This window comes from Microcaecilia unicolor, chromosome 1 (assembly GCF_901765095.1).
Source record: "Microcaecilia unicolor chromosome 1, aMicUni1.1, whole genome shotgun sequence".
NCBI lineage: Eukaryota > Metazoa > Chordata > Amphibia > Gymnophiona > Siphonopidae > Microcaecilia > Microcaecilia unicolor.
Genome location: NC_044031.1, coordinates 563,257,655 through 563,267,819, shown reverse-complemented (window position 1 = coordinate 563,267,819; position 10,165 = coordinate 563,257,655).

Below are 10,165 nucleotides of genomic sequence, written 5' to 3'. Positions count from 1 at the left end.
AGCTGCTTTACCAGTTCACTCCTGTTGAAAATCTTTTACTATGGAAACTGCTGTCCATTTTATCTCAGCAGAATTTAAACAACTTAAGCTCTGCCTGCTTTACTGAATGTCTCACAAAATCTTTAATCCATTTGATCTTTCCACAGTCTGCCAAAAATATTATTACTCTGGGATATATTACAGAAAAGGCAGGGGAAGGACAACAGATGGATTATGGAAGTAAAAAGATAATTTTGTTAGCAGATGAAACCTTTCCCTCTTAAGGGAAATAAATCCCCCAGAAGAGAGAGAGACTTTACAGATTTGGTATAAATACACCATTGCTTCTTAGAAATAAGTGAAGCCATGCAGTTAGTTCACAATTTAGCACCGATAAACTTAACTTACAGGAATGAGGAAGTTGTGAATGACTAGAGCAAGCAGAACAGTACTCTAAATACTGGATATCCTGGAGGCAGCTGGATTCTTCACAAACTGATATTTCTCAAGTTACCAAATACTAGAACTGACAAAAATACAACAGAAAAATGTTCAGAGGTTTCTACTGTTTTGTACTTTCTCCAGCTTTCTCTTAACATAGCCCCTTTGCTCCAGTTTCAACTGCCAGCATCACAATTCAAAACACAAAGATTTTTTTTTTCTTACCTTGAAGTGGAAACCGTTCTTTTGCTTCAGGATTATTGGAAGGAAAATAAGCCCAGCACTGGAAGAAAATCTTGCCTAACCCTGGACAGCTGTTTTTCAAAATCAGGATGCTTCACAAGGACACAGTCAATAAGATGGTACAACACCTTTGCATGCTCTGGACATGCCAATCACAACGCAGTATTAAAACTGCCAAGACTTAGATAAGAACACAGAGGGAAATGTATTTATTTTTTCTCTCTTAGTTCAGTGCTCCAATGCAACTAGGTGCTACTCTCAATTTAGGGGGGCTAGGAAAGCTCTCACCAGAAAGCCACACTGGAAACCCATGAAACATTCTCCAGTCTAGAAGCACCTGAAATATCTGTGCACCGTCTTTTGACTGTGTTGCATTTCAGAATGGGTTTTTCTCTCTGTCTCCTACAGCATCACTCCTCCCAGAAAGGATGAACAGTCACTCTTCACTTCTCATTAAAACACCAGGAACTAACTGGTGAAATGTAGTTTTATAACAGTGTGTAAAAGTGACTATATGCAACTGCATATGATTAGTGAGGTGAAAAGCATCCCTTCAGTCTTCACAAGCAATAGAAAATATCAGAATGAAATGCAAGGAACCAGTGACATTCACCAAGAAAACAATTAGCAGATTTTAGTTGTCTGGTAGAATTTGTTACTTTAGTGTACTCAGCAAGGAGTGGATATTAATGAGACGTTCCCCAGACCAATTAAGATCTGCATAAAATTTCTGAACCTTACACAACGCTTCTCAGCTTTTTTTATTATCCGGCACACTTTTGAGTTCATTCAGTCCTCACAGCACATAATCAAAATTTTGCATTGTTCTCACTGCACAGTTCCTCCCACTGGCAAAAGCAGCACTTTTTACCTGGATGTGACTCCTTTTGCCGGCTTCTATCTGACATCTGAACATGTGAGGACAGCAGGAGATGAGGGGTTCCATGCACACTGTTCCCTGTAAGCTGAGCGGGAGTCTTCTAACTTCATTGCTGCCAGTGGTGGTGGCAGTGATGCTCCAATATTGTGTTTTCAATTGCAAGGGACAGGCAGCTTCTCTGGAATCCTGCAGAGCTTGCCTGTTCCTCACTCCTGAAAATAAAATGTGATAGGGTAACCGTACCACCCACTGGCAGGGTTGTAAGTGGAGAAATCCTGCTTAGCTTAGAGGGAACAGTGGCCATGCATTCAAATATCAAATTGAAGCCAGCAGCACACAGGAAAGAAGTGCTGCTGCCTTTCTACTGATGGGATGGTGGGGGGAGGGTTCTAAGGCTACCAGATTTCTGAGGGATAAGTCTGGCATATGTGCTTTCTAGATTGCTAGTATATATTTATATATCACATTTGATATGCTGTCCTTTGGGAAAGAAACCCATGAAAGCAGTTTACAATACAGTGGTTTAGTTTATAATCTATCCATACAACCAATCAGTAGATTAAAAAAACCACAAAATAAAACCAAAAACGAATGGAGAACATATAGCAGATCTGACCTGAAAACAATCAAGTAACCCACATTTAAGAAAAGGCAAACATAAAAAAAATAAATTTTCAGCCCCTTTTTAAAAGTTTCGAGACTTGGTTCTAGTCAAAAATGGGCAGGAAGGGAACTCTATCATGCTGGAGCAAGGTAATAAAAAGCAGATTCCTGATTAGAGTCAAGCCTTGCTATAGACGAAGGACGCATGACTGACTGATTTTGGTTTACAGATCTCAACGATCTCAGAGGACCATGTGGAATCAGAAGTAATCAGCAGTTCAGTTTTGTGGGGAGGATGGTGGGGAGTCCAGTGGGCTCTCTCTCCAAGGAAAATTGTAGTACAGTCCATTCCACTTATGTGCACATTGGATAAATGCATTGAGGGGCATTTTCGAAAGAAGGTCCAAGTCAGAATTGGGACATCCAAAAAATCCATCCATCTGACAACCATTTTCAAGCAGGAAAAATGGGATTTCGTCTTCGAAAATACATGAGGCAGATGTTCTTGTGCTGAAAACATCCAAAATGAACAGCCATTTTCTAAAATGAAACTTCCAAAATATGAACCTCCCCTAAAAGCAGACACAAAAAGTCTGCCTGGTATCATTTGTACAAAAATGGCCACACAAACGTCCCTGCAGAGCAGAGGGGCACCCTAGTAGTCAATGCAGTGGACTTTAAACTACTGGACCCTAGTACAATTCCCACCTTAATTCTTTTATATGTTATTATGAGCCCTCCAGGAACAGATAGAAACCTACTGCTGTAACTAAAGGTACACCACTACAATAGCTACCACACAGGTATCTTATAAATTCAGGTACAGTAGATATTTTTATATTCAATGAGGGCTTACATATTTGTACAGAAATAAAAGAGTTAAAGTGGGAATTACACCTGGGTCCTGTTGTTCAAAAGTCCTCTACACTGACCACTAGGCTACTCCTTGCACTTGCTTGCTGCTGGCCATTTTACTTGAAGTTGTCATAGAGCCTGGTATCCACTGTCACTTTCACTTCTTAGGGGGGTGGGGTGTCAGTAACCACTGGGGGATGAAGGAGGGGGGGGGGGGGGTTCATGCCTTCATCCTTCCAGTGGTCAGTTGCTTAAATCAGGGCACCTTTTTGTACCTTGGACATGATTTAAACAGGTGTAGATAACATAACATAGGAGATGACAGCAGGTAAAGACCTATACAGGCCATCCAGTCTGCCCAACAAGATAAACTAGTATAGGGTACGATACGTACACTTGATCTCGATTAGCCATTGACGTTTTCAGAGCACACACCACAGAAGTCTGCATATCACTGGCCTTGTTCCCCAGTTACGGAAACTGAATCTGTCCAGCCACATTCAGAGCATAGACCATAGAAGTCTGCCCAGCACTGGCTTCACTTCCCAATTACTGGTGTTGCCATCTTATCACCATTAAGCTTGTTTGGTTCCACACCTTCTAAACAGGTGTTTATTCCATGCATTATTGAATTCTGTTACCGTTTTCATCTCCACCGCCTCTCACGGGAGGGCATTCCAGGTATCTGCTAATCTCTTCGTGAAAAAGTACTTTCTGACATTATTCCTGAGTCGCCCCCCCCCCATTGCAACCTCTTTCTTATCCTCTAGTTCTACCATCTTCCCATCTCTGGATCAGGTTTGTTTGTAAATTAATACCTTTCAAATATTTGAACATCTGTATATTATCACCCCTGTATCTGCTTTCCTCCAGGATATGCATGTTCAGGTCCTCCTCATACGTCTTGCGATGCAAACCCCATACAATTTTTGCCACTTTTCTCTGAACCACTTCAAATCTTTTTATGTCCTTAGCAAGATGTGACCTCTGAAACTGAACACAATACTCAAGTGGGGCCTCACCAACGACTTGTACAGGGGCATCAGCACCTCCTTTTTTCTGCTGGTTATACCCCTTTCTACGCAGCCTAGCATCCTTCTGGCCATGGCCACTGCCTTGTCACATTGTTTCATCATCTTTTTTTGCTTTAGATGTTTCTTCCCATTCTGTTATCACTAAAAGACATTCTCATTTTGGGCCCGCCCTGGAGTTCCACCAGAAACACGCCTCCAACGGCCCCCACCCTTGCTATTTTACCAAACTGCAGTGGAAAATGTTCAAATTCTGCCTTTTAAAAATTGTGATGTGTACCTGTTTGGCAGATGAATGTTATTTGGCCATTTTGAGATGTTTATCTGCTTCAAAAATTAGTGCTGTATTTTGTTTATCTACACAAAATTTTTTAAACCATAAATTTTAATGAGCAATTCTTCCATTAAACACATCAGCTATAAGTGTTGTTCTGCTTGACTGATCCCATTTATATACACGCACTTGACTGGCACTCCGTTTATGTGCACATTCAGGTAGTTCAACTGCCCTGGCCACTCAGTGTCCTTTCATTTGTGTGCTTCCACCCTTATTGTGCTACCAATTCATAAATGATGCTACACTGGTTTGATTACATTTATGCGTGATTAGCCTAACTGACATTTTAACAAATTGTCTACTGCCCCTATTAATAAATAAATGGTGCTACCCTGGCTGCGTGTGGTAACGGAGACAGCTCAGAAAGGAACACATCGATTGCGTGCATGCTCTGGTTATGTACAAATCGAACTTCAGTCCTGAAGTTGTGCATTTCACTGGAGTGCAAACAGAAAGGGAAGTGGGGGTGAGAACCAGGCTATCCAAAGACAGGACCACTGAAGTGGTGAAATGAAGCAGTTTATTGAAAAACAAACTGACTCGACACAACGTTGTGTTTCGGCCACAAGGCCTACACCAGGAGTCTTAAAAACTTGGTTCAAAAATGAGAGTCCAGAAGTAATAACATTGAATTGCAGCTGAGTAGAATTCATGATCCAGCTACACCTCACAACAAAGGTCTTTTTGAAGACCATTGCAATTCAATGTTATTACTTCTGGACTTTCATTTTTGAACCAAGTTTTTAAGACTCCTGATGTAGGCCTTCTGGCTGAAACACAATGTTGTGTCAAGTCAGTTTGTTTTTCAATAAACTTTGCTTCATTTCACCACTTCAGTGGTCCTGTCTTTGTATAGCCTGGTTCTCACCCCCACTTCCCTTTCTGTTTGAGTTTCTCCATGGGACTTTTTGAGTTCTCCACGCACGTGGATTCTCTTTGGACTTTCACTGGAGTGCACCATAATTTTCTCTCAAGCTATATCTAAAAGAACTTTAAATTTTGCTACCAGTAAATATTTTTGGACTTGATATGTGGAAACAAGGGTCAACAACCAAGTTGTTGATGATCCTTTTTTATTCAACTAATTTAGGGGCCCTTTTACTTAGCAGTGGTAAAAAGTGGCCTGCAGTAGTTTGGATGTGTGAAATTGGCGCATGCTGGGCCATTTTTTACCATGGCTGGGAAAAAGGGATATTTTTAATGGTGAAGTAAATGGCTGTGCATTAAAATTAAAAGTAGCACGTGACTATTTACTGCCTGAACACTTTAAGCAACCCATTGACCTAGCAGAAAGGGCTCATGAGCTACTTGTGCGATAATCGGGTAGCGCTCGCCAATGTGGCCACACTGCTTATTACCGCGGGGAACGCCCCCGTGGTAGAAAATAGAAAAATATTTTCTACTACTGGAAACAGCACGTGCCAACTTCAAAACTACCGCAGAATGCCCACGCTACCCTGCGGTAGGGTCAATTCGACACATGCTACCTACGCGTTAGCCCTGCTGCTGCTTAGTAAAAGGACCCCTTAGTTTTTGCATTTACTGTGTGTTACTTGAAAAATCTAGCACCATGGTAAATGCAGTGAACATGTCCAGCATTTGCTCTACATTTACCACACAGGAGATACTCTTACTACATGGCACCAGTTACATACAGTGGCAGTGCAGGAACCTAGCTCACAGCAGTCCTGGGGGCAAGGGGCCACAGGCACAGGTAGTCTATCCACTCTGTGGCTTTTGCAGGAAGAACTGCAAGAAATACTTGCCTACAGGCTCAGGATGTAGCAGGGACAATCTGGGGAGACCAGAGCTGGCAGTGAGGGAGTAGTTTGGGAATACAGTACCAGGAGATGACACTCAGCAGACTCTGGTTCTGTCTTCCACCATGGCAAGCTAGGGCTCTGGTGAGTATGTTCATCCTGCCAGGGAAGGGTCATCCAGGAAGGTAGTGAGGCAAAAGGAAAAGAAGGCTATAAGGCATGGAAGGTCAGGAGTAAGTCACAGAGGAAGCAAGCCCAATGGGATGCACCATGTGAGGTGTGGGAAATAGAGGGCACCAGTGGGATGAGTCATCTGGCTCAGACAGCTTGGACAATTTTTTCTTGGACTCATTGAGCTTTGATAAGGAGATGGCAGTCATCCCTCAGTGCATCTCTATATCACTATATGTCAGTATATTCCTCTGGAAATGGAGAGTAATGTATCTGTGCTTCCAGATCTTCTTCAATTCAAATATTTGAACGTCTGTATCATGTCACCCCTGTTTCTCCTTTCCTCTAAGGTATACATGTTCAGGTCGGCAAGTCTCTCCTCGTATGGTTTGCAATGCAAATTCCATACCATTTTTGTAAGCATAGTTATATTATTCAAAATTAGGAAAGTTAACACCTCCATTTTGTCTTTACAGAAAAAGATGTAAGAGATCTGCCTGTACTGGAAATGGTTTTCAAAGGTGACGATGAAGAGGAACTGAAAGAAACCTTGGTGAACCTGGAAGATGTAATGAGCCAAATTGATAAATCCTACTGTAGTAAATCACCTGGACTGGATGGCATATATCCAAGGGTACTCAAAGAACTCAAGCAAGAAATTGCTGATCTGCTGTTAGTAAAATGTAACCTGTCGTTAAAAATCATCTGTAGTACCTGAAGATTAGAGGGTAGCCAATGTGATTCCGATTTTTAAAAAGGGTTCTAGGGGTGATCCGGGAAATTATAGACCAGTAAGCCTGATGTTGGTGCCAGGCAAAATAGTGGAAACTATTATAAAGAATAAAATTACAGACAACGTAGACAAACATGGTTTAATGGGACAGAATCAGCATGAGTTCAGCCGAGGCACTCTTGCCTCACCAATTTGCTTCATTCAGGCATGAATGAACATGTGGATAAAGGTGAGCCAGTTGATGTAGTTTTAAAAAATGTTCCTCATGAGAGACTCCTGATAAAATTAAAGAGCATGGGATTGGAGGCAAGGTTCTGGTGTGGATTAGGAATTGGTTATTGGACAGAAAACAGAGGGTAGAGTTAAATGGTCATTTCTCTCAATGGAGGAGGGTGAATAATGGAGTGCTGCAGGAAAGCTTTTGAAAGACTTGAGGAAAGGAGAAACAGGGGTGATATGATACAGATGTTCAAATATTTGAAAGGTATTATTCCGCAAATGAACCTTTTCCGTAGATGGGAAGGCGGTAGAACTAGAGGACATGAAATGAGATTGAAGAGGGGCAGACTCAAGAAAAATGTCAGGAAGTATTTTTTCACGGAGAGAGTGGTGGATACTTGGAATGCCCTCCCGCAGGAGGTGATGGAGATGAAAACGGTAACGGAATTCAAAAATGCGTGGGATGAACATAAAGGAATCCTGTTCAGAAGGAATGGATCCTCAGAAGCTTAGCAGAGATTGGGTGGCAGAGCTGGTGGTGGGAGGCGGGGCTAGTGCTGGGCAGACTTCTACGGTCTGAGCCCTGAAAATGGCAGATACAAATCAAGGTCAGGTATACACAAAGCAGCACATATGAGTTTATCTTGTTGGGCAGACTGGATGGACTGTGCATGTCTTTTTCTGCCGTCATCTACTATGTTACCAGCCAGCTTCGATTTGTGTCGAAAGATGGGTGTCCTTCTGTTTCAAAAATGAGCCTGAAAGAGCCATTTCTTAGAAAGAAAACATTTTTTTAGAGAAAGTTAACAGTAAAATAGAAAATCAATTGACTAGTAATACTCATCTAATATTCTGGTTCTGTACCCAGTTTTTGACTGGAAGGTCTAACTGCACCTGTAAAAATGTTATATAAGGGTAACATTGAAAGTAAAATTGTTCAAAGTAATTAACAATTTGTTTATTTAAAAATTCCTAGACCTGTTAATAATAATAAAAAATGGCATTTGTTGCTATAACATCTGTCTGGTTCTTGTCTTAAAATTAATTTAGTTTCTTTCCTTCTCTTGGTTTTTGAACTAAAAGAATGAGATTAGTCTAATGTACCCAGTTATTTGGAACTGTTTGGTGATTTAAGGTAAGCAGCCGGTTGAACGACAAACAGTATTTGATAAACTCACCTAAACAGGACAGAAGCAGCAGGGATTTACAAAAAGAACAGCCATACTGGGTCACACCAGTGGTCCATCTAGCCCAGTATCCTGCTTCCAACAGTGGCCAATCCAGGTCACAAGTACCTGACAAAAACCCAATGAGTAGCAACATTCCATGCTACCAATCCTGGGGCAAGCAGTGGCTTCCCCCATGTCCATCTCAAGAACAGACTATGGACTTTTCCTCTAGGAACTTGTGTAAGACTTTTTAAAACCCAGATATGCTGAATCAGGTGCAATGCTGATACTGATATTCAAATTTCCAAGAGGGTACCATCTTGGAAGACTTGACCGTTGATACATTTTTCTAGATCATTAGGGTCGGGTATATGACTGTATTGTTCTTGTATATAATTTTCATGATGGCTATAGTGAATAGGCCAAATTTTGCGCCTAGTTCTCTAAGACATGGCCTGTGATTCAGAAATGCGTTCCATTTAAGAGTAGTATCTTTGGAGAAGTCAGCTGTAAATGTTATGTGGTTGTCTTTCAAATTAAACTGGGTGTTTAGCTTTGGTTGTTTGGAGAATTTCTTGAGCTTGGGTAAACCGAAGAACTTTTACAATAATAGGCTGTGAGCCTTTCTGATTCAGGCCTATATGAGAAGGCACCCTATGGGCCCTATCTAATTCAAACACTACTACTACTACTACTACTATTAAACATTTCTATTACGCTACTAGACTTACGCAGCGCTGTACAAATTAACATGAAAAAGACAGTCCCTGCTCAACAGAGCTTACAATCTAAATTGGACAGACAAACAGACAGCTAGGGGTGGGGAAATTGCAGTGGTAGGGGTGATAAGTGAGGGTGTTGAGTAAGAGAGTCATGGTTAGGAGTCGAAAGCAGTAGCAAAGAGGTGGGCTTTAAGCCTAGACTTGAAGACAGCCAGAGACTGAGCCTGATGTACTGGTAAACTCAATCTGAAGGATCAAAGGAATGAGAAATTCAAGGAATTTAATCTGTACCTTCACTTCCCTCAGGGAAGCCCAAAATTCAGATGTTGTTGTGGCAGTTCCTGTTACCAGCAACTTCCAGAGCTGCTTTAAATTTTAGCGCCATTTTGTGGATACTAAAGCACAGCATGCGGTTGTCTTCAAGACTACCGATCCTACCTTTAGCTTCTTCTAAGCGCCCCTCAATGTAGTTAAATTTCTCTTTCATTTGAGATGCACTCAGTCTGCTGCCCCTCACTACCTCTCTACCCTCATCTCCCCTTACGTTCCCGCCCGTAACCTCCGTTCACAGGATAAATCCCTCCTCTCAGTACCCTTCTCCACCACCGCCAACTCCAGGCTCCGCTCATTCTGCCTCGCCTCACCCTATGCTTGGAACAACCTTCCTGAACCCTTACGCCAAGCCCCCTCCCTGCCCATCTTCAAGTCTTTGCTTAAAGCCCACCTCTTCAATGCTGCGTTCGGCACCTAACCCTTACCGTTCAGTGAATCCAGACTGCCCCAATTTGACTGCCCCGATCGGACCGACCGTTCACTTGTCTATTAGATTGTAAGCTCTTTGAGCAGGGACTGTCTCTCTTTGTTAAATTGTACAGCGCTGCGTAACCCTAGTAGCGCTCTAGAAATGTTAAGTAGTAGTAGATATGTCTTCCTGAAATGATTTTACCACAGAGTTATTTTCAGTAAGCAAGGCTGTAACACGTTCAAGTTGCGTTATGATGTCAGTGTCTGAGCACACGCCT